The sequence below is a fragment of the Lissotriton helveticus genome, chromosome 4_1 (assembly GCF_964261635.1).
Source record: "Lissotriton helveticus chromosome 4_1, aLisHel1.1, whole genome shotgun sequence".
In the NCBI taxonomy this organism is placed as follows: Eukaryota; Metazoa; Chordata; class Amphibia; order Caudata; family Salamandridae; genus Lissotriton; species Lissotriton helveticus.
The window spans coordinates 1,670,695,049-1,670,718,123 of NC_136063.1; the positions used below are offsets into that span (position 1 = coordinate 1,670,695,049).

The following is a 23,075-nucleotide window of genomic DNA, read 5'->3' on the forward strand; positions in this document are numbered from 1 at the left end:
CTATCTAGACGGATATAGCTATGTATACATAGATGCATACTTATACGTTGATAAGTATCAGTATAAAACATTGACGTTATGTTTTTCCAAGAGCAAATTCTAAGAAATGGGTGAAATAGTAAATCTCATAATTCAAGTAGGTCCCACCGAGATTTGATCTCGGATCGCTGGATTCAGAGTCCAGAGTGCTAACCATTACACCATGGAACCCTCCCATACATGAGTCATTTTTCCATTGAGACAAAAGAGAGCGCATTAGTGCGGGGGCATTTCTTACATTGATGAAAGGATATCTCTGTTGAATGCTCATAGTGTAAAGAGCTATAATGTGATTTGATTCAGTTCAGATACATTCTCCATAACAGTGTTAAATATGCAAACGTTTATCAGGATAAGCAAGTTATATCATAATGATCATCTTTGACTGTGTCATATTAAAACATTTTACATTTCCAAACTAATACACCCATTTCTTTGTCTCTCACATGGGCTGCGCCAAAGAGCAATGATTGGCACTTTGGACTTTGCATGCAAAGGTACCAGTCCAAATCTTGGGGGTACTATTTTATTACTCTTGACCTTTTCCATTTCTGTCATCTTTGTTTATTGATAGCTCAAATCCAACACCAGTAGGTTGAAAGAGACACTTATTGATTCCTTTCAAAACGTCCATCAGCTTGAACAAGTTACAGAAATACAAACATTATAATACGTTTACATCACATTCCTACACAAAATAGTGTGACATTAAGAAATCCTATCCTGTTTTTCTGAAATGCATTTCAGAGGCCTGATTCCCAGCATCCCTTTTTGAAGCTTTCTGCGCTATTGATAAGGCGAATTTAGCACATTTTGAAAGAGAAGTGTTCTTAAATCAAACCTAGAGAACCACAATTACGGTATCATTCAGATAGTACAAATGTTTTTTGTATATTAGTATGGAAATTGTGAAATAAAACGTTTTTCATGCTGATTTTCAACAGTCGATCTGCAATCGTGAAACATACGCTTTTGCTTGGAGGCCTCACAGGTACTGATCTAATTTTCTGTTTTAAGATTATTCACAAATCATATGATATGCTTTGTATAAATAAACTATATTGTTAGATCAAAATTGAGTAAAAAGTGACTATCTCAATTTCATGACATATAGAAGAGTAAGGAGAAGAAGCTCATGTTTCAAATGTGGAGAGGCAACAACTTTTCATTATTTTCACCTCTACTAATTATATGCATTTTTATAATGTATGTGTTTATGTTGTCCTATAAATATACAGAGACATATAGCAAGATATAGGGAGATACATACGTGTAAAGTGGATATGTACAAGTTTATAAGTAAATGAGATGTTTTTCCAATTAATAATTCTAAGAACTGAATGGAAAAGAAAATCGTAAAGTTTAGATAAGTCCCACTGTGATTTGTACTCAGATCCCGGTTTTCAGAGTCTAGAGTGCTAAGCATGATACCATCAACCCACCTGTACCAGGTTGAGCTTTTCATTTTGAGAGAAGAGATTGCATTCACGGGGGAATCTTATCTTTTATTGCAAAATCGTATCTCACATAAAAAGTACTGTTCAACAGAGTGATAGCGTTACTTGAGTCCTCTGGGCAACATCCTTCCCTAACATAGTTCAATATGCAAAAGTTGAACAGAATAGAAAGGTAATAACATTCTGTTGGTCTTTGACTGTAGAACATTAAAAACTTTGAAATGTTCACATTGCTGCAGCAATCTGCTCCCTTGTCACATGGGAGGTTCCATGGTGTAGTGGTTAGCACTTTGGACTGTGAATCCAAGGATCCGAGTTCAAATCTCGGTGGGACCACTTTCATGACTGTTGATCAAATCTTTTTTTGTCAAGTGTATTCATAAATATCACAAATCTAACACGGGTAGAGTGAAACATTAATTTATTGATTGTATTCTGAAAGTCTATTCGATGTGAGCAAATGATAGAACTTTTAGAAAACATGGAAATTAAATGGCTCAAAATAATGAGACATTTTGCGAGCTGACTCTGTTTTCTCAAACTCATCACAGGGGGCTGATGCAAGATATTACTTTCTTAAATCTTACTGTTATTGATAAGGGGAAGATGGAACTTTTTAATTGGAAATCCTTCATTAAAACAAAACTTGAGGAATCAAATTGTGTATTATGGGGACAGAAGATATGACGTTTTGAATAACAATCGTGAAATTCAGACACACATATATTTACACTCTGATTTTCTAAAGTAAATCCATAACCATAAAGTAAAATCTTTCGAAAGACGTGTCAAAGGTAATAATCTGAATTTCTCTTTCAAAGAAATTCACAATTAAATGCACTGTGTAAGTCAAGCATGTTGTCATATAAGAAATCAGCAAAAATTAACTATCTCATTACTGGTCATATAGATGAGAGAGGAAATGAACCTAACATTTAAATTGTGGATGGGAAACAACAGTTTTTAGTTTTCAGCTTCAATACATATGTTTATGAATAATTGATTTCTTTATATAGTCTTATCGCTATCTAGACGGATATAGCTATGTATACATAGATGCATACTTATACGTTGATAAGTATCAGTATAAAACATTGACGTTATGTTTTTCCAAGAGCAAATTCTAAGAAATGGGTGAAATAGTAAATCTCATAATTAAAGTAGGTCCCACCGAGATTTGATCTCGGATCGCTGGATTCAGAGTCCAGAGTGCTAACCATTACACCATGGAACCCTCCCATACATGAGTCATTTTTCCATTGAGACAAAAGAGAGCGCATTAGTGCGGGGGCATTTCTTACATTGATGAAAGGATATCTCTGTTGAATGCTCATAGTGTAAAGAGCTATAATGTGATTTGATTCAGTTCAGATACATTCTCCATAACAGTGTTAAATATGCAAACGTTTATCAGGATAGGCAAGTTATATCATAATGATCATCTTTGACTGTGTCATATTAAAACATTTTACATTTCCAAACTAATACACCCATTTCTTTGTCTCTCACATGGGCTGCGCCAAAGAGCAATGATTGGCACTTTGGACTTTGCATGCAAAGGTACCAGTCCAAATCTTGGGGGTACTATTTTATTACTCTTGACCTTTTCCATTTCTGTCATCTTTGTTTATTGATAGCTCAAATCCAACACCAGTAGGTTGAAAGAGACACTTATTGATTCCTTTCAAAACGTCCATCAGCTTGAACAAGTTACAGAAATACAAACATTATAATACGTTTACATCACATTCCTACACAAAATAGTGTGACATTAAGAAATCCTATCCTGTTTTTCTGAAATGCATTTCAGAGGCCTGATTCCCAGCATCCCTTTTTGAAGCTTTCTGCGCTATTGATAAGGCGAATTTAGCACATTTTGAAAGAGAAGTGTTCTTAAATCAAACCTAGAGAACCACAATGACGGTATCATTCAGATAGTACAAATGTTTTTTGTATATTAGTATGGAAATTGTGAAATAAAACGTTTTTCATGCTGATTTTCAACAGTCGATCTGCAATCGTGAAACATACGCTTTTGCTTGGAGGCCTCACAGGTACTGATCTAATTTTCTCTTTTAAGATTATTCACAAATCATATGATATGCTTTGTATAAATCAACTATATTGTTAGATCAAAATTGAGTAAAAAGTGACTATCTCAATTTCATGACATATAGAAGAGTAAGGAGAAGAAGCTCATGTTTCAAATGTGGAGAGGCAACAACTTTTCATTATTTTCACCTCTACTAATTATATGCATTTTTATAATGTATGTGTTTATGTTGTCCTATAAATATACAGAGACATATAGCAAGATATAGGGAGATACATACGTGTAAAGTGGATATGTACAAGTTTATAAGTAAATGAGATGTTTTTCCAATTAATAATTCTAAGAACTGAATGGAAAAGAAAATCGTAAAGTTTAGATAAGTCCCACTGTGATTTGTACTCAGATCCCGGTTTTCAGAGTCTAGAGTGCTAAGCATGATACCATCAACCCACCTGTACCAGGTTGAGCTTTTCATTTTGAGAGAAGAGATTGCATTCACGGGGGAATCTTATCTTTTATTGCAAAATCGTATCTCACATAAAAAGTACTGTTCAACAGAGTGATAGCGTTACTTGAGTCCTCTGGGCAACATCCTTCCCTAACATAGTTCAATATGCAAAAGTTGAACAGAATAGAAAGGTAATAACATTCTGTTGGTCTTTGACTGTAGAACATTAAAAACTTTGAAATGTTCACATTGCTGCAGCAATCTGCTCCCTTGTCACATGGGAGGTTCCATGGTGTAGTGGTTAGCACTTTGGACTTTGAATCCAAGGATCCGAGTTCAAATCTCGGTGGGACCTTTTTCATGACTGTTGATCAAATCTTTTTTTGTCAAGTGTATTCATAAATATCACAAATCTAACACGGGTAGAGTGAAACATTAATTTATTGATTGTATTCTGAAAGTCTATTCGATGTGAGCAAATGATAGAACTTTTAGAAAACATGGAAATTAAATGGCTCAAAATAATGAGACATTTTGCGAGCTGACTCTGTTTTCTCAAACTCATCACAGGGGGCTGATGCAAGATATTACTTTCTTAAATCTTACTGTTATTGATAAGGGGAAGATGGAACTTTTTAATTGGAAATCCTTCATTAAAACAAAACTTGAGGAATCAAATTGTGTATTATGGGGACAGAAGATATGACGTTTTGAATAACAATCGTGAAATTCAGACACACATATATTTACACTCTGATTTTCTAAAGTAAATCCATAACCATAAAGTAAAATCTTTCGAAAGACGTGTCAAAGGTAATAATCTGAATTTCTCTTTCAAAGAAATTCACAATTAAATGCACTGTGTAAGTCAAGCATGTTGTCATATAAGAAATCAGCAAAAATTAACTATCTCATTACTGGTCATATAGATGAGAGAGGAAATGAACCTAACGTTTAAATTGTGGATGGGAAACAACAGTTTTTAGTTTTCAGCTTCAATACATATGTTTATGAATAATTGATTTCTTTATATAGTCTTATCGCTATCTAGACGGATATAGCTATGTATACATAGATGCATACTTATACGTTGATAAGTATCAGTATAAAACATTGACGTTATGTTTTTCCAAGAGCAAATTCTAAGAAATGGGTGAAATAATAAATCTCATAATTCAAGTAGGTCCCACCGAGATTTGATCTCGGATCGCTGGATTCAGAGTCCAGAGTGCTAACCATTACACCATGGAACCCTCCCATACATGAGTCATTTTTCCATTGAGACAAAAGAGAGCGCATTAGTGCGGGGGCATTTCTTACATTGATGAAAGGATATCTCTGTTGAATGCTCATAGTGTAAAGAGCTATAATGTGATTTGATTCAGTTCAGATACATTCTCCATAACAGTGTTAAATATGCAAACGTTTATCAGGATAGGCAAGTTATATCATAATGATCATCTTTGACTGTGTCATATTAAAACATTTTACATTTCCAAACTAATACACCCATTTCTTTGTCTCTCACATGGGCTGCGCCAAAGAGCAATGATTGGCACTTTGGACTTTGCATGCAAAGGTACCAGTCCAAATCTTGGGGGTACTATTTTATTACTCTTGACCTTTTCCATTTCTGTCATCTTTGTTTATTGATAGCTCAAATCCAACACCAGTAGGTTGAAAGAGACACTTATTGATTCCTTTCAAAACGTCCATCAGCTTGAACAAGTTACAGAAATACAAACATTATAATACGTTTACATCACATTCCTACACAAAATAGTGTGACATTAAGAAATCCTATCCTGTTTTTCTGAAATGCATTTCAGAGGCCTGATTCCCAGCATCCCTTTTTGAAGCTTTCTGCGCTATTGATAAGGCGAATTTAGCACATTTTGAAAGAGAAGTGTTCTTAAATCAAACCTAGAGAACCACAATGACGGTATCATTCAGATAGTACAAATGTTTTTTGTATATTAGTATGGAAATTGTGAAATAAAACGTTTTTCATGCTGATTTTCAACAGTCGATCTGCAATCGTGAAACATACGCTTTTGCTTGGAGGCCTCACAGGTACTGATCTAATTTTCTGTTTTAAGATTATTCACAAATCATATGATATGCTTTGTATAAATCAACTATATTGTTAGATCAAAATTGAGTAAAAAGTGACTATCTCAATTTCATGACATATAGAAGAGTAAGGAGAAGAAGCTCATGTTTCAAATGTGGAGAGGCAACAACTTTTCATTATTTTCACCTCTACTAATTATATGCATTTTTATAATGTATGTGTTTATGTTGTCCTATAAATATACAGAGACATATAGCAAGATATAGGGAGATACATACGTGTAAAGTGGATATGTACAAGTTTATAAGTAAATGAGATGTTTTTCCAATTAATAATTCTAAGAACTGAATGGAAAAGAAAATCGTAAAGTTTAGATAAGTCCCACTGTGATTTGTACTCAGATCCCGGTTTTCAGAGTCTAGAGTGCTAAGCATGATACCATCAACCCACCTGTACCAGGTTGAGCTTTTCATTTTGAGAGAAGAGATTGCATTCACGGGGGAATCTTATCTTTTATTGCAAAATCGTATCTCACATAAAAAGTACTGTTCAACAGAGTGATAGCGTTACTTGAGTCCTCTGGGCAACATCCTTCCCTAACATAGTTCAATATGCAAAAGTTGAACAGAATAGAAAGGTAATAACATTCTGTTGGTCTTTGACTGCAGAACATTAAAAACTTTGAAATGTTCACATTGCTGCAGCAATCTGCTCCCTTGTCACATGGGAGGTTCCATGGTGTAGTGGTTAGCACTTTGGACTTTGGATCCGAGTTCAAATCTCGGTGGGACCACTTTCATGACTGTTGATCAAATCTTTTTTTGTCAAGTGTATTCATAAATATCACAAATCTAACACGGGTAGAGTGAAACATTAATTTATTGATTGTATTCTGAAAGTCTATTCGATGTGAGCAAATGATAGAACTTTTAGAAAACATGAAAATTAAATGGCTCAAAATAATGAGACATTTTGCGAGCTGACTCTGTTTTCTCAAACTCATCACAGGGGGCTGATGCAAGATATTACTTTCTTAAATCTTACTGTTATTGATAAGGGGAAGATGGAACTTTTTAATTGGAAATCCTTCATTAAAACAAAACTTGAGAAATCAAATTGTGTATTATGGGGACAGAAGATATGACGTTTTGAATAACAATCGTGAAATTCAGACACACATATATTTACACTCTGATTTTCTAAAGTAAATCCATAACCATAAAGTAAAATCTTTCGAAAGACGTGTCAAAGGTAATAATCTGAATTTCTCTTTCAAAGAAATTCACAATTAAATGCACTGTGTAAGTCAAGCATGTTGTCATATAAGAAATCAGCAAAAATTAACTATCTCATTACTGGTCATATAGATGAGAGAGGAAATGAACCTAACATTTAAATTGTGGATGGGAAACAACAGTTTTTAGTTTTCAGCTTCAATACATATGTTTATGAATAATTGATTTCTTTATATAGTCTTATCGCTATCTAGACGGATATAGCTATGTATACATAGATGCATACTTATACGTTGATAAGTATCAGTATAAAACATTGACGTTATGTTTTTCCAAGAGCAAATTCTAAGAAATGGGTGAAATAGTAAATCTCATAATTCAAGTAGGTCCCACCGAGATTTGATCTCGGATCGCTGGATTCAGAGTCCAGAGTGCTAACCATTACACCATGGAACCCTCCCATACATGAGTCATTTTTCCATTGAGACAAAAGAGAGCGCATTAGTGCGGGGGCATTTCTTACATTGATGAAAGGATATCTCTGTTGAATGCTCATAGTGTAAAGAGCTATAATGTGATTTGATTCAGTTCAGATACATTCTCCATAACAGTGTTAAATATGCAAACGTTTATCAGGATAAGCAAGTTATATCATAATGATCATCTTTGACTGTGTCATATTAAAACATTTTACATTTCCAAACTAATACACCCATTTCTTTGTCTCTCACATGGGCTGCGCCAAAGAGCAATGATTGGCACTTTGGACTTTGCATGCAAAGGTACCAGTCCAAATCTTGGGGGTACTATTTTATTACTCTTGACCTTTTCCATTTCTGTCATCTTTGTTTATTGATAGCTCAAATCCAACACCAGTAGGTTGAAAGAGACACTTATTGATTCCTTTCAAAACGTCCATCAGCTTGAACAAGTTACAGAAATACAAACATTATAATACGTTTACATCACATTCCTACACAAAATAGTGTGACATTAAGAAATCCTATCCTGTTTTTCTGAAATGCATTTCAGAGGCCTGATTCCCAGCATCCCTTTTTGAAGCTTTCTGCGCTATTGATAAGGCGAATTTAGCACATTTTGAAAGAGAAGTGTTCTTAAATCAAACCTAGAGAACCACAATTACGGTATCATTCAGATAGTACAAATGTTTTTTGTATATTAGTATGGAAATTGTGAAATAAAACGTTTTTCATGCTGATTTTCAACAGTCGATCTGCAATCGTGAAACATACGCTTTTGCTTGGAGGCCTCACAGGTACTGATCTAATTTTCTGTTTTAAGATTATTCACAAATCATATGATATGCTTTGTATAAATAAACTATATTGTTAGATCAAAATTGAGTAAAAAGTGACTATCTCAATTTCATGACATATAGAAGAGTAAGGAGAAGAAGCTCATGTTTCAAATGTGGAGAGGCAACAACTTTTCATTATTTTCACCTCTACTAATTATATGCATTTTTATAATGTATGTGTTTATGTTGTCCTATAAATATACAGAGACATATAGCAAGATATAGGGAGATACATACGTGTAAAGTGGATATGTACAAGTTTATAAGTAAATGAGATGTTTTTCCAATTAATAATTCTAAGAACTGAATGGAAAAGAAAATCGTAAAGTTTAGATAAGTCCCACTGTGATTTGTACTCAGATCCCGGTTTTCAGAGTCTAGAGTGCTAAGCATGATACCATCAACCCACCTGTACCAGGTTGAGCTTTTCATTTTGAGAGAAGAGATTGCATTCACGGGGGAATCTTATCTTTTATTGCAAAATCGTATCTCACATAAAAAGTACTGTTCAACAGAGTGATAGCGTTACTTGAGTCCTCTGGGCAACATCCTTCCCTAACATAGTTCAATATGCAAAAGTTGAACAGAATAGAAAGGTAATAACATTCTGTTGGTCTTTGACTGTAGAACATTAAAAACTTTGAAATGTTCACATTGCTGCAGCAATCTGCTCCCTTGTCACATGGGAGGTTCCATGGTGTAGTGGTTAGCACTTTGGACTGTGAATCCAAGGATCCGAGTTCAAATCTCGGTGGGACCACTTTCATGACTGTTGATCAAATCTTTTTTTGTCAAGTGTATTCATAAATATCACAAATCTAACACGGGTAGAGTGAAACATTAATTTATTGATTGTATTCTGAAAGTCTATTCGATGTGAGCAAATGATAGAACTTTTAGAAAACATGGAAATTAAATGGCTCAAAATAATGAGACATTTTGCGAGCTGACTCTGTTTTCTCAAACTCATCACAGGGGGCTGATGCAAGATATTACTTTCTTAAATCTTACTGTTATTGATAAGGGGAAGATGGAACTTTTTAATTGGAAATCCTTCATTAAAACAAAACTTGAGGAATCAAATTGTGTATTATGGGGACAGAAGATATGACGTTTTGAATAACAATCGTGAAATTCAGACACACATATATTTACACTCTGATTTTCTAAAGTAAATCCATAACCATAAAGTAAAATCTTTCGAAAGACGTGTCAAAGGTAATAATCTGAATTTCTCTTTCAAAGAAATTCACAATTAAATGCACTGTGTAAGTCAAGCATGTTGTCATATAAGAAATCAGCAAAAATTAACTATCTCATTACTGGTCATATAGATGAGAGAGGAAATGAACCTAACATTTAAATTGTGGATGGGAAACAACAGTTTTTAGTTTTCAGCTTCAATACATATGTTTATGAATAATTGATTTCTTTATATAGTCTTATCGCTATCTAGACGGATATAGCTATGTATACATAGATGCATACTTATACGTTGATAAGTATCAGTATAAAACATTGACGTTATGTTTTTCCAAGAGCAAATTCTAAGAAATGGGTGAAATAGTAAATCTCATAATTCAAGTAGGTCCCACCGAGATTTGATCTCGGATCGCTGGATTCAGAGTCCAGAGTGCTAACCATTACACCATGGAACCCTCCCATACATGAGTCATTTTTCCATTGAGACAAAAGAGAGCGCATTAGTGCGGGGGCATTTCTTACATTGATGAAAGGATATCTCTGTTGAATGCTCATAGTGTAAAGAGCTATAATGTGATTTGATTCAGTTCAGATACATTCTCCATAACAGTGTTAAATATGCAAACGTTTATCAGGATAAGCAAGTTATATCATAATGATCATCTTTGACTGTGTCATATTAAAACATTTTACATTTCCAAACTAATACACCCATTTCTTTGTCTCTCACATGGGCTGCGCCAAAGAGCAATGATTGGCACTTTGGACTTTGCATGCAAAGGTACCAGTCCAAATCTTGGGGGTACTATTTTATTACTCTTGACCTTTTCCATTTCTGTCATCTTTGTTTATTGATAGCTCAAATCCAACACCAGTAGGTTGAAAGAGACACTTATTGATTCCTTTCAAAACGTCCATCAGCTTGAACAAGTTACAGAAATACAAACATTATAATACGTTTACATCACATTCCTACACAAAATAGTGTGACATTAAGAAATCCTATCCTGTTTTTCTGAAATGCATTTCAGAGGCCTGATTCCCAGCATCCCTTTTTGAAGCTTTCTGCGCTATTGATAAGGCGAATTTAGCACATTTTGAAAGAGAAGTGTTCTTAAATCAAACCTAGAGAACCACAATTACGGTATCATTCAGATAGTACAAATGTTTTTTGTATATTAGTATGGAAATTGTGAAATAAAACGTTTTTCATGCTGATTTTCAACAGTCGATCTGCAATCGTGAAACATACGCTTTTGCTTGGAGGCCTCACAGGTACTGATCTAATTTTCTGTTTTAAGATTATTCACAAATCATATGATATGCTTTGTATAAATAAACTATATTGTTAGATCAAAATTGAGTAAAAAGTGACTATCTCAATTTCATGACATATAGAAGAGTAAGGAGAAGAAGCTCATGTTTCAAATGTGGAGAGGCAACAACTTTTCATTATTTTCACCTCTACTAATTATATGCATTTTTATAATGTATGTGTTTATGTTGTCCTATAAATATACAGAGACATATAGCAAGATATAGGGAGATACATACGTGTAAAGTGGATATGTACAAGTTTATAAGTAAATGAGATGTTTTTCCAATTAATAATTCTAAGAACTGAATGGAAAAGAAAATCGTAAAGTTTAGATAAGTCCCACTGTGATTTGTACTCAGATCCCGGTTTTCAGAGTCTAGAGTGCTAAGCATGATACCATCAACCCACCTGTACCAGGTTGAGCTTTTCATTTTGAGAGAAGAGATTGCATTCACGGGGGAATCTTATCTTTTATTGCAAAATCGTATCTCACATAAAAAGTACTGTTCAACAGAGTGATAGCGTTACTTGAGTCCTCTGGGCAACATCCTTCCCTAACATAGTTCAATATGCAAAAGTTGAACAGAATAGAAAGGTAATAACATTCTGTTGGTCTTTGACTGTAGAACATTAAAAACTTTGAAATGTTCACATTGCTGCAGCAATCTGCTCCCTTGTCACATGGGAGGTTCCATGGTGTAGTGGTTAGCACTTTGGACTGTGAATCCAAGGATCCGAGTTCAAATCTCGGTGGGACCACTTTCATGACTGTTGATCAAATCTTTTTTTGTCAAGTGTATTCATAAATATCACAAATCTAACACGGGTAGAGTGAAACATTAATTTATTGATTGTATTCTGAAAGTCTATTCGATGTGAGCAAATGATAGAACTTTTAGAAAACATGGAAATTAAATGGCTCAAAATAATGAGACATTTTGCGAGCTGACTCTGTTTTCTCAAACTCATCACAGGGGGCTGATGCAAGATATTACTTTCTTAAATCTTACTGTTATTGATAAGGGGAAGATGGAACTTTTTAATTGGAAATCCTTCATTAAAACAAAACTTGAGGAATCAAATTGTGTATTATGGGGACAGAAGATATGACGTTTTGAATAACAATCGTGAAATTCAGACACACATATATTTACACTCTGATTTTCTAAAGTAAATCCATAACCATAAAGTAAAATCTTTCGAAAGACGTGTCAAAGGTAATAATCTGAATTTCTCTTTCAAAGAAATTCACAATTAAATGCACTGTGTAAGTCAAGCATGTTGTCATATAAGAAATCAGCAAAAATTAACTATCTCATTACTGGTCATATAGATGAGAGAGGAAATGAACCTAACATTTAAATTGTGGATGGGAAACAACAGTTTTTAGTTTTCAGCTTCAATACATATGTTTATGAATAATTGATTTCTTTATATAGTCTTATCGCTATCTAGACGGATATAGCTATGTATACATAGATGCATACTTATACGTTGATAAGTATCAGTATAAAACATTGACGTTATGTTTTTCCAAGAGCAAATTCTAAGAAATGGGTGAAATAGTAAATCTCATAATTCAAGTAGGTCCCACCGAGATTTGATCTCGGATCGCTGGATTCAGAGTCCAGAGTGCTAACCATTACACCATGGAACCCTCCCATACATGAGTCATTTTTCCATTGAGACAAAAGAGAGCGCATTAGTGCGGGGGCATTTCTTACATTGATGAAAGGATATCTCTGTTGAATGCTCATAGTGTAAAGAGCTATAATGTGATTTGATTCAGTTCAGATACATTCTCCATAACAGTGTTAAATATGCAAACGTTTATCAGGATAAGCAAGTTATATCATAATGATCATCTTTGACTGTGTCATATTAAAACATTTTACATTTCCAAACTAATACACCCATTTCTTTGTCTCTCACATGGGCTGCGCCAAAGAGCAATGATTGGCACTTTGGACTTTGCATGCAAAGGTACCAGTCCAAATCTTGGGGGTACTATTTTATTACTCTTGACCTTTTCCATTTCTGTCATCTTTGTTTATTGATAGCTCAAATCCAACACCAGTAGGTTGAAAGAGACACTTATTGATTCCTTTCAAAACGTCCATCAGCTTGAACAAGTTACAGAAATACAAACATTATAATACGTTTACATCACATTCCTACACAAAATAGTGTGACATTAAGAAATCCTATCCTGTTTTTCTGAAATGCATTTCAGAGGCCTGATTCCCAGCATCCCTTTTTGAAGCTTTCTGCGCTATTGATAAGGCGAATTTAGCACATTTTGAAAGAGAAGTGTTCTTAAATCAAACCTAGAGAACCACAATTACGGTATCATTCAGATAGTACAAATGTTTTTTGTATATTAGTATGGAAATTGTGAAATAAAACGTTTTTCATGCTGATTTTCAACAGTCGATCTGCAATCGTGAAACATACGCTTTTGCTTGGAGGCCTCACAGGTACTGATCTAATTTTCTGTTTTAAGATTATTCACAAATCATATGATATGCTTTGTATAAATAAACTATATTGTTAGATCAAAATTGAGTAAAAAGTGACTATCTCAATTTCATGACATATAGAAGAGTAAGGAGAAGAAGCTCATGTTTCAAATGTGGAGAGGCAACAACTTTTCATTATTTTCACCTCTACTAATTATATGCATTTTTATAATGTATGTGTTTATGTTGTCCTATAAATATACAGAGACATATAGCAAGATATAGGGAGATACATACGTGTAAAGTGGATATGTACAAGTTTATAAGTAAATGAGATGTTTTTCCAATTAATAATTCTAAGAACGGAATGGAAAAGAAAATCGTAAAGTTTAGATAAGTCCCACTGTGATTTGTACTCAGATCCCGGTTTTCAGAGTCTAGAGTGCTAAGCATGATACCATCAACCCACCTGTACCAGGTTGAGCTTTTCATTTTGAGAGAAGAGATTGCATTCACGGGGGAATCTTATCTTTTATTGCAAAATCGTATCTCACATAAAAAGTACTGTTCAACAGAGTGATAGCGTTACTTGAGTCCTCTGGGCAACATCCTTCCCTAACATAGTTCAATATGCAAAAGTTGAACAGAATAGAAAGGTAATAACATTCTGTTGGTCTTTGACTGTAGAACATTAAAAACTTTGAAATGTTCACATTGCTGCAGCAATCTGCTCCCTTGTCACATGGGAGGTTCCATGGTGTAGTGGTTAGCACTTTGGACTGTGAATCCAAGGATCCGAGTTCAAATCTCGGTGGGACCACTTTCATGACTGTTGATCAAATCTTTTTTTGTCAAGTGTATTCATAAATATCACAAATCTAACACGGGTAGAGTGAAACATTAATTTATTGATTGTATTCTGAAAGTCTATTCGATGTGAGCAAATGATAGAACTTTTAGAAAACATGGAAATTAAATGGCTCAAAATAATGAGACATTTTGCGAGCTGACTCTGTTTTCTCAAACTCATCACAGGGGGCTGATGCAAGATATTACTTTCTTAAATCTTACTGTTATTGATAAGGGGAAGATGGAACTTTTTAATTGGAAATCCTTCATTAAAACAAAACTTGAGGAATCAAATTGTGTATTATGGGGACAGAAGATATGACGTTTTGAATAACAATCGTGAAATTCAGACACACATATATTTACACTCTGATTTTCTAAAGTAAATCCATAACCATAAAGTAAAATCTTTCGAAAGACGTGTCAAAGGTAATAATCTGAATTTCTCTTTCAAAGAAATTCACAATTAAATGCACTGTGTAAGTCAAGCATGTTGTCATATAAGAAATCAGCAAAAATTAACTATCTCATTACTGGTCATATAGATGAGAGAGGAAATGAACCTAACGTTTAAATTGTGGATGGGAAACAACAGTTTTTAGTTTTCAGCTTCAATACATATGTTTATGAATAATTGATTTCTTTATATAGTCTTATCGCTATCTAGACGGATATAGCTATGTATACATAGATGCATACTTATACGTTGATAAGTATCAGTATAAAACATTGACGTTATGTTTTTCCAAGAGCAAATTCTAAGAAATGGGTGAAATAGTAAATCTCATAATTCAAGTAGGTCCCACCGAGATTTGATCTCAGATCGCTGGATTCAGAGTCCAGAGTGCTAACCATTACACCATGGAACCCTCCCATACATGAGTCATTTTTCCATTGAGACAAAAGAGAGCGCATTAGTGCGGGGGCATTTCTTACATTGATGAAAGGATATCTCTTTTGAATGCTCATAGTGTAAAGAGCTATAATGTGATTTGATTCAGTTCAGATACATTCTCCATAACAGTGTTAAATATGCAAACGTTTATCAGGATAGGCAAGTTATATCATAATGATCATCTTTGACTGTGTCATATTAAAACATTTTACATTTCCAAACTAATACACCCATTTCTTTGTCTCTCACATGGGCTGCGCCAAAGAGCAATGATTGGCACTTTGGACTTTGCATGCAAAGGTACCAGTCCAAATCTTGGGGGTACTATTTTATTACTCTTGACCTTTTCCATTTCTGTCATCTTTGTTTATTGATAGCTCAAATCCAACACCAGTAGGTTGAAAGAGACACTTATTGATTCCTTTCAAAACGTCCATCAGCTTGAACAAGTTACAGAAATACAAACATTATAATACGTTTACATCACATTCCTACACAAAATAGTGTGACATTAAGAAATCCTATCCTGTTTTTCTGAAATGCATTTCAGAGGCCTGATTCCCAGCATCCCTTTTTGAAGCTTTCTGCGCTATTGATAAGGCGAATTTAGCACATTTTGAAAGAGAAGTGTTCTTAAATCAAACCTAGAGAACCACAATGACGGTATCATTCAGATAGTACAAATGTTTTTTGTATATTAGTATGGAAATTGTGAAATAAAACGTTTTTCATGCTGATTTTCAACAGTCGATCTGCAATCGTGAAACATACGCTTTTGCTTGGAGGCCTCACAGGTACTGATCTAATTTTCTGTTTTAAGATTATTCACAAATCATATGATATGCTTTGTATAAATCAACTATATTGTTAGATCAAAATTGAGTAAAAAGTGACTATCTCAATTTCATGACATATAGAAGAGTAAGGAGAAGAAGCTCATGTTTCAAATGTGGAGAGGCAACAACTTTTCATTATTTTCACCTCTACTAATTATATGCATTTTTATAATGTATGTGTTTATGTTGTCCTATAAATATACAGAGACATATAGCAAGATATAGGGAGATACATACGTGTAAAGTGGATATGTACAAGTTTATAAGTAAATGAGATGTTTTTCCAATTAATAATTCTAAGAACTGAATGGAAAAGAAAATCGTAAAGTTTAGATAAGTCCCACTGTGATTTGTACTCAGATCCCGGTTTTCAGAGTCTAGAGTGCTAAGCATGATACCATCAACCCACCTGTACCAGGTTGAGCTTTTCATTTTGAGAGAAGAGATTGCATTCACGGGGGAATCTTATCTTTTATTGCAAAATCGTATCTCACATAAAAAGTACTGTTCAACAGAGTGATAGCGTTACTTGAGTCCTCTGGGCAACATCCTTCCCTAACATAGTTCAATATGCAAAAGTTGAACAGAATAGAAAGGTAATAACATTCTGTTGGTCTTTGACTGCAGAACATTAAAAACTTTGAAATGTTCACATTGCTGCAGCAATCTGCTCCCTTGTCACATGGGAGGTTCCATGGTGTAGTGGTTAGCACTTTGGACTTTGAATCCAAGGATCCGAGTTCAAATCTCGGTGGGACCACTTTCATGACTGTTGATCAAATCTTTTTTTGTCAAGTGTATTCATAAATATCACAAATCTAACACGGGTAGAGTGAAACATTAATTTATTGATTGTATTCTGAAAGTCTATTCGATGTGAGCAAATGATAGAACTTTTAGAAAACATGAAAATTAAATGGCTCAAAATAATGAGACATTTTGCGAGCTGACTCTGTTTTCTCAAACTCATCACAGGGGGCTGATGCAAGATATTACTTTCTTAAATCTTACTGTTATTGATAAGGGGAAGATGGAACTTTTTAATTGGAAATCCTTCATTAAAACAAAACTTGAGAAATCAAATTGTGTATTATGGGGACAGAAGATATGACGTTTTGAATAACAATCGTGAAATTCAGACACACATATATTTACACTCTGATTTTCTAAAGTAAATCCATAACCATAAAGTAAAATCTTTCGAAAGACGTGTCAAAGGTAATAATCTGAATTTCTCTTTCAAAGAAATTCACAATTAAATGCACTGTGTAAGTCAAGCATGTTGTCATATAAGAAATCAGCAAAAATTAACTATCTCATTACTGGTCATATAGATGAGAGAGGAAATGAACCTAACATTTAAATTGTGGATGGGAAACAACAGTTTTTAGTTTTCAGCTTCAATACATATGTTTATGAATAATTGATTTCTTTATATAGTCTTATCGCTATCTAGACGGATATAGCTATGTATACATAGATGCATACTTATACGTTGATAAGTATCAGTATAAAACATTGACGTTATGTTTTTCCAAGAGCAAATTCTAAGAAATGGGTGAAATAGTAAATCTCATAATTCAAGTAGGTCCCACCGAGATTTGATCTCGGATCGCTGGATTCAGAGTCCAGAGTGCTAACCATTACACCATGGAACCCTCCCATACATGAGTCATTTTTCCATTGAGACAAAAGAGAGCGCATTAGTGCGGGGGCATTTCTTACATTGATGAAAGGATATCTCTGTTGAATGCTCATAGTGTAAAGAGCTATAATGTGATTTGATTCAGTTCAGATACATTCTCCATAACAGTGTTAAATATGCAAACGTTTATCAGGATAAGCAAGTTATATCATAATGATCATCTTTGACTGTGTCATATTAAAACATTTTACATTTCCAAACTAATACACCCATTTCTTTGTCTCTCACATGGGCTGCGCCAAAGAGCAATGATTGGCACTTTGGACTTTGCATGCAAAGGTACCAGTCCAAATCTTGGGGGTACTATTTTATTACTCTTGACCTTTTCCATTTCTGTCATCTTTGTTTATTGATAGCTCAAATCCAACACCAGTAGGTTGAAAGAGACACTTATTGATTCCTTTCAAAACGTCCATCAGCTTGAACAAGTTACAGAAATACAAACATTATAATACGTTTACATCACATTCCTACACAAAATAGTGTGACATTAAGAAATCCTATCCTGTTTTTCTGAAATGCATTTCAGAGGCCTGATTCCCAGCATCCCTTTTTGAAGCTTTCTGCGCTATTGATAAGGCGAATTTAGCACATTTTGAAAGAGAAGTGTTCTTAAATCAAACCTAGAGAACCACAATTACGGTATCATTCAGATAGTACAAATGTTTTTTGTATATTAGTATGGAAATTGTGAAATAAAACGTTTTTCATGCTGATTTTCAACAGTCGATCTGCAATCGTGAAACATACGCTTTTGCTTGGAGGCCTCACAGGTACTGATCTAATTTTCTGTTTTAAGATTATTCACAAATCATATGATATGCTTTGTATAAATAAACTATATTGTTAGATCAAAATTGAGTAAAAAGTGACTATCTCAATTTCATGACATATAGAAGAGTAAGGAGAAGAAGCTCATGTTTCAAATGTGGAGAGGCAACAACTTTTCATTATTTTCACCTCTACTAATTATATGCATTTTTATAATGTATGTGTTTATGTTGTCCTATAAATATACAGAGACATATAGCAAGATATAGGGAGATACATACGTGTAAAGTGGATATGTACAAGTTTATAAGTAAATGAGATGTTTTTCCAATTAATAATTCTAAGAACTGAATGGAAAAGAAAATCGTAAAGTTTAGATAAGTCCCACTGTGATTTGTACTCAGATCCCGGTTTTCAGAGTCTAGAGTGCTAAGCATGATACCATCAACCCACCTGTACCAGGTTGAGCTTTTCATTTTGAGAGAAGAGATTGCATTCACGGGGGAATCTTATCTTTTATTGCAAAATCGTATCTCACATAAAAAGTACTGTTCAACAGAGTGATAGCGTTACTTGAGTCCTCTGGGCAACATCCTTCCCTAACATAGTTCAATATGCAAAAGTTGAACAGAATAGAAAGGTAATAACATTCTGTTGGTCTTTGACTGTAGAACATTAAAAACTTTGAAATGTTCACATTGCTGCAGCAATCTGCTCCCTTGTCACATGGGAGGTTCCATGGTGTAGTGGTTAGCACTTTGGACTGTGAATCCAAGGATCCGAGTTCAAATCTCGGTGGGACCACTTTCATGACTGTTGATCAAATCTTTTTTTGTCAAGTGTATTCATAAATATCACAAATCTAACACGGGTAGAGTGAAACATTAATTTATTGATTGTATTCTGAAAGTCTATTCGATGTGAGCAAATGATAGAACTTTTAGAAAACATGGAAATTAAATGGCTCAAAATAATGAGACATTTTGCGAGCTGACTCTGTTTTCTCAAACTCATCACAGGGGGCTGATGCAAGATATTACTTTCTTAAATCTTACTGTTATTGATAAGGGGAAGATGGAACTTTTTAATTGGAAATCCTTCATTAAAACAAAACTTGAGGAATCAAATTGTGTATTATGGGGACAGAAGATATGACGTTTTGAATAACAATCGTGAAATTCAGACACACATATATTTACACTCTGATTTTCTAAAGTAAATCCATAACCATAAAGTAAAATCTTTCGAAAGACGTGTCAAAGGTAATAATCTGAATTTCTCTTTCAAAGAAATTCACAATTAAATGCACTGTGTAAGTCAAGCATGTTGTCATATAAGAAATCAGCAAAAATTAACTATCTCATTACTGGTCATATAGATGAGAGAGGAAATGAACCTAACATTTAAATTGTGGATGGGAAACAACAGTTTTTAGTTTTCAGCTTCAATACATATGTTTATGAATAATTGATTTCTTTATATAGTCTTATCGCTATCTAGACGGATATAGCTATGTATACATAGATGCATACTTATACGTTGATAAGTATCAGTATAAAACATTGACGTTATGTTTTTCCAAGAGCAAATTCTAAGAAATGGGTGAAATAGTAAATCTCATAATTCAAGTAGGTCCCACCGAGATTTGATCTCGGATCGCTGGATTCAGAGTCCAGAGTGCTAACCATTACACCATGGAACCCTCCCATACATGAGTCATTTTTCCATTGAGATAAAAGAGAGCGCATTAGTGCGGGGGCATTTCTTACATTGATGAAAGGATATCTCTGTTGAATGCTCATAGTGTAAAGAGCTATAATGTGATTTGATTCAGTTCAGATACATTCTCCATAACAGTGTTAAATATGCAAACGTTTATCAGGATAAGCAAGTTATATCATAATGATCATCTTTGACTGTGTCATATTAAAACATTTTACATTTCCAAACTAATACACCCATTTCTTTGTCTCTCACATGGGCTGCGCCAAAGAGCAATGATTGGCACTTTGGACTTTGCATGCAAAGGTACCAGTCCAAATCTTGGGGGTACTATTTTATTACTCTTGACCTTTTCCATTTCTGTCATCTTTGTTTATTGATAGCTCAAATCCAACACCAGTAGGTTGAAAGAGACACTTATTGATTCCTTTCAAAACGTCCATCAGCTTGAACAAGTTACAGAAATACAAACATTATAATACGTTTACATCACATTCCTACACAAAATAGTGTGACATTAAGAAATCCTATCCTGTTTTTCTGAAATGCATTTCAGAGGCCTGATTCCCAGCATCCCTTTTTGAAGCTTTCTGCGCTATTGATAAGGCGAATTTAGCACATTTTGAAAGAGAAGTGTTCTTAAATCAAACCTAGAGAACCACAATTACGGTATCATTCAGATAGTACAAATGTTTTTTGTATATTAGTATGGAAATTGTGAAATAAAACGTTTTTCATGCTGATTTTCAACAGTCGATCTGCAATCGTGAAACATACGCTTTTGCTTGGAGGCCTCACAGGTACTGATCTAATTTTCTGTTTTAAGATTATTCACAAATCATATGATATGCTTTGTATAAATAAACTATATTGTTAGATCAAAATTGAGTAAAAAGTGACTATCTCAATTTCATGACATATAGAAGAGTAAGGAGAAGAAGCTCATGTTTCAAATGTGGAGAGGCAACAACTTTTCATTATTTTCACCTCTACTAATTATATGCATTTTTATAATGTATGTGTTTATGTTGTCCTATAAATATACAGAGACATATAGCAAGATATAGGGAGATACATACGTGTAAAGTGGATATGTACAAGTTTATAAGTAAATGAGATGTTTTTCCAATTAATAATTCTAAGAACTGAATGGAAAAGAAAATCGTAAAGTTTAGATAAGTCCCACTGTGATTTGTACTCAGATCCCGGTTTTCAGAGTCTAGAGTGCTAAGCATGATACCATCAACCCACCTGTACCAGGTTGAGCTTTTCATTTTGAGAGAAGAGATTGCATTCACGGGGGAATCTTATCTTTTATTGCAAAATCGTATCTCACATAAAAAGTACTGTTCAACAGAGTGATAGCGTTACTTGAGTCCTCTGGGCAACATCCTTCCCTAACATAGTTCAATATGCAAAAGTTGAACAGAATAGAAAGGTAATAACATTCTGTTGGTCTTTGACTGTAGAACATTAAAAACTTTGAAATGTTCACATTGCTGCAGCAATCTGCTCCCTTGTCACATGGGAGGTTCCATGGTGTAGTGGTTAGCACTTTGGACTGTGAATCCAAGGATCCGAGTTCAAATCTCGGTGGGACCACTTTCATGACTGTTGATCAAATCTTTTTTTGTCAAGTGTATTCATAAATATCACAAATCTAACACGGGTAGAGTGAAACATTAATTTATTGATTGTATTCTGAAAGTCTATTCGATGTGAGCAAATGATAGAACTTTTAGAAAACATGGAAATTAAATGGCTCAAAATAATGAGACATTTTGCGAGCTGACTCTGTTTTCTCAAACTCATCACAGGGGGCTGATGCAAGATATTACTTTCTTAAATCTTACTGTTATTGATAAGGGGAAGATGGAACTTTTTAATTGGAAATCCTTCATTAAAACAAAACTTGAGGAATCAAATTGTGTATTATGGGGACAGAAGATATGACGTTTTGAATAACAATCGTGAAATTCAGACACACATATATTTACACTCTGATTTTCTAAAGTAAATCCATAACCATAAAGTAAAATCTTTCGAAAGACGTGTCAAAGGTAATAATCTGAATTTCTCTTTCAAAGAAATTCACAATTAAATGCACTGTGTAAGTCAAGCATGTTGTCATATAAGAAATCAGCAAAAATTAACTATCTCATTACTGGTCATATAGATGAGAGAGGAAATGAACCTAACGTTTAAATTGTGGATGGGAAACAACAGTTTTTAGTTTTCAGCTTCAATACATATGTTTATGAATAATTGATTTCTTTATATAGTCTTATCGCTATCTAGACGGATATAGCTATGTATACATAGATGCATACTTATACGTTGATAAGTATCAGTATAAAACATTGACGTTATGTTTTTCCAAGAGCAAATTCTAAGAAATGGGTGAAATAGTAAATCTCATAATTCAAGTAGGTCCCACCGAGATTTGATCTCGGATCGCTGGATTCAGAGTCCAGAGTGCTAACCATTACACCATGGAACCCTCCCATACATGAGTCATTTTTCCATTGAGACAAAAGAGAGCGCATTAGTGCGGGGGCATTTCTTACATTGATGAAAGGATATCTCTGTTGAATGCTCATAGTGTAAAGAGCTATAATGTGATTTGATTCAGTTCAGATACATTCTCCATAACAGTGTTAAATATGCAAACGTTTATCAGGATAGGCAAGTTA

At 34.1% G+C, this 23,075-nt stretch overlaps 18 non-coding genes across 18 annotated transcripts; 8 read left to right on the forward strand and 10 right to left on the reverse strand.

Annotated features, from left to right (window-relative positions):
* Positions 1-138: 138 nt before the first annotated feature.
* Positions 139-210, reverse strand: TRNAQ-CUG (transfer RNA glutamine (anticodon CUG)). Its single transcript has one exon. It is a non-coding gene; the product is annotated as a tRNA-Gln (tRNA).
* A 1,550-nt stretch (positions 211-1,760) lies between these two features.
* Positions 1,761-1,832, forward strand: TRNAH-GUG (transfer RNA histidin (anticodon GUG)). The gene has a single exon. It is a non-coding gene; the product is annotated as a tRNA-His (tRNA).
* An 826-nt stretch (positions 1,833-2,658) lies between these two features.
* Positions 2,659-2,730, reverse strand: TRNAQ-CUG (transfer RNA glutamine (anticodon CUG)). Its single transcript has one exon. It is a non-coding gene; the product is annotated as a tRNA-Gln (tRNA).
* Positions 2,731-4,280: 1,550 nt separating this feature from the next.
* TRNAQ-UUG (transfer RNA glutamine (anticodon UUG)) lies at positions 4,281-4,352 on the forward strand. Its single transcript has one exon. It is a non-coding gene; the product is annotated as a tRNA-Gln (tRNA).
* An 826-nt stretch (positions 4,353-5,178) lies between these two features.
* TRNAQ-CUG (transfer RNA glutamine (anticodon CUG)) lies at positions 5,179-5,250 on the reverse strand. The gene has a single exon. It is a non-coding gene; the product is annotated as a tRNA-Gln (tRNA).
* A 2,440-nt stretch (positions 5,251-7,690) lies between these two features.
* On the reverse strand, positions 7,691-7,762 carry TRNAQ-CUG (transfer RNA glutamine (anticodon CUG)). The gene has a single exon. It is a non-coding gene; the product is annotated as a tRNA-Gln (tRNA).
* A 1,550-nt stretch (positions 7,763-9,312) lies between these two features.
* Positions 9,313-9,384, forward strand: TRNAH-GUG (transfer RNA histidin (anticodon GUG)). The gene has a single exon. It is a non-coding gene; the product is annotated as a tRNA-His (tRNA).
* Positions 9,385-10,210: 826 nt separating this feature from the next.
* TRNAQ-CUG (transfer RNA glutamine (anticodon CUG)) lies at positions 10,211-10,282 on the reverse strand. Its single transcript has one exon. It is a non-coding gene; the product is annotated as a tRNA-Gln (tRNA).
* A 1,550-nt stretch (positions 10,283-11,832) lies between these two features.
* On the forward strand, positions 11,833-11,904 carry TRNAH-GUG (transfer RNA histidin (anticodon GUG)). Its single transcript has one exon. It is a non-coding gene; the product is annotated as a tRNA-His (tRNA).
* Positions 11,905-12,730: 826 nt separating this feature from the next.
* Positions 12,731-12,802, reverse strand: TRNAQ-CUG (transfer RNA glutamine (anticodon CUG)). The gene has a single exon. It is a non-coding gene; the product is annotated as a tRNA-Gln (tRNA).
* Positions 12,803-14,352: 1,550 nt separating this feature from the next.
* On the forward strand, positions 14,353-14,424 carry TRNAH-GUG (transfer RNA histidin (anticodon GUG)). The gene has a single exon. It is a non-coding gene; the product is annotated as a tRNA-His (tRNA).
* Positions 14,425-15,250: 826 nt separating this feature from the next.
* On the reverse strand, positions 15,251-15,322 carry TRNAQ-CUG (transfer RNA glutamine (anticodon CUG)). The gene has a single exon. It is a non-coding gene; the product is annotated as a tRNA-Gln (tRNA).
* A 1,550-nt stretch (positions 15,323-16,872) lies between these two features.
* Positions 16,873-16,944, forward strand: TRNAQ-UUG (transfer RNA glutamine (anticodon UUG)). Its single transcript has one exon. It is a non-coding gene; the product is annotated as a tRNA-Gln (tRNA).
* Positions 16,945-17,770: 826 nt separating this feature from the next.
* TRNAQ-CUG (transfer RNA glutamine (anticodon CUG)) lies at positions 17,771-17,842 on the reverse strand. Its single transcript has one exon. It is a non-coding gene; the product is annotated as a tRNA-Gln (tRNA).
* A 1,550-nt stretch (positions 17,843-19,392) lies between these two features.
* TRNAH-GUG (transfer RNA histidin (anticodon GUG)) lies at positions 19,393-19,464 on the forward strand. Its single transcript has one exon. It is a non-coding gene; the product is annotated as a tRNA-His (tRNA).
* Positions 19,465-20,290: 826 nt separating this feature from the next.
* Positions 20,291-20,362, reverse strand: TRNAQ-CUG (transfer RNA glutamine (anticodon CUG)). Its single transcript has one exon. It is a non-coding gene; the product is annotated as a tRNA-Gln (tRNA).
* A 1,550-nt stretch (positions 20,363-21,912) lies between these two features.
* On the forward strand, positions 21,913-21,984 carry TRNAH-GUG (transfer RNA histidin (anticodon GUG)). Its single transcript has one exon. It is a non-coding gene; the product is annotated as a tRNA-His (tRNA).
* Positions 21,985-22,810: 826 nt separating this feature from the next.
* Positions 22,811-22,882, reverse strand: TRNAQ-CUG (transfer RNA glutamine (anticodon CUG)). Its single transcript has one exon. It is a non-coding gene; the product is annotated as a tRNA-Gln (tRNA).
* Between the last annotated feature and the right edge of the window lie 193 nt (positions 22,883-23,075).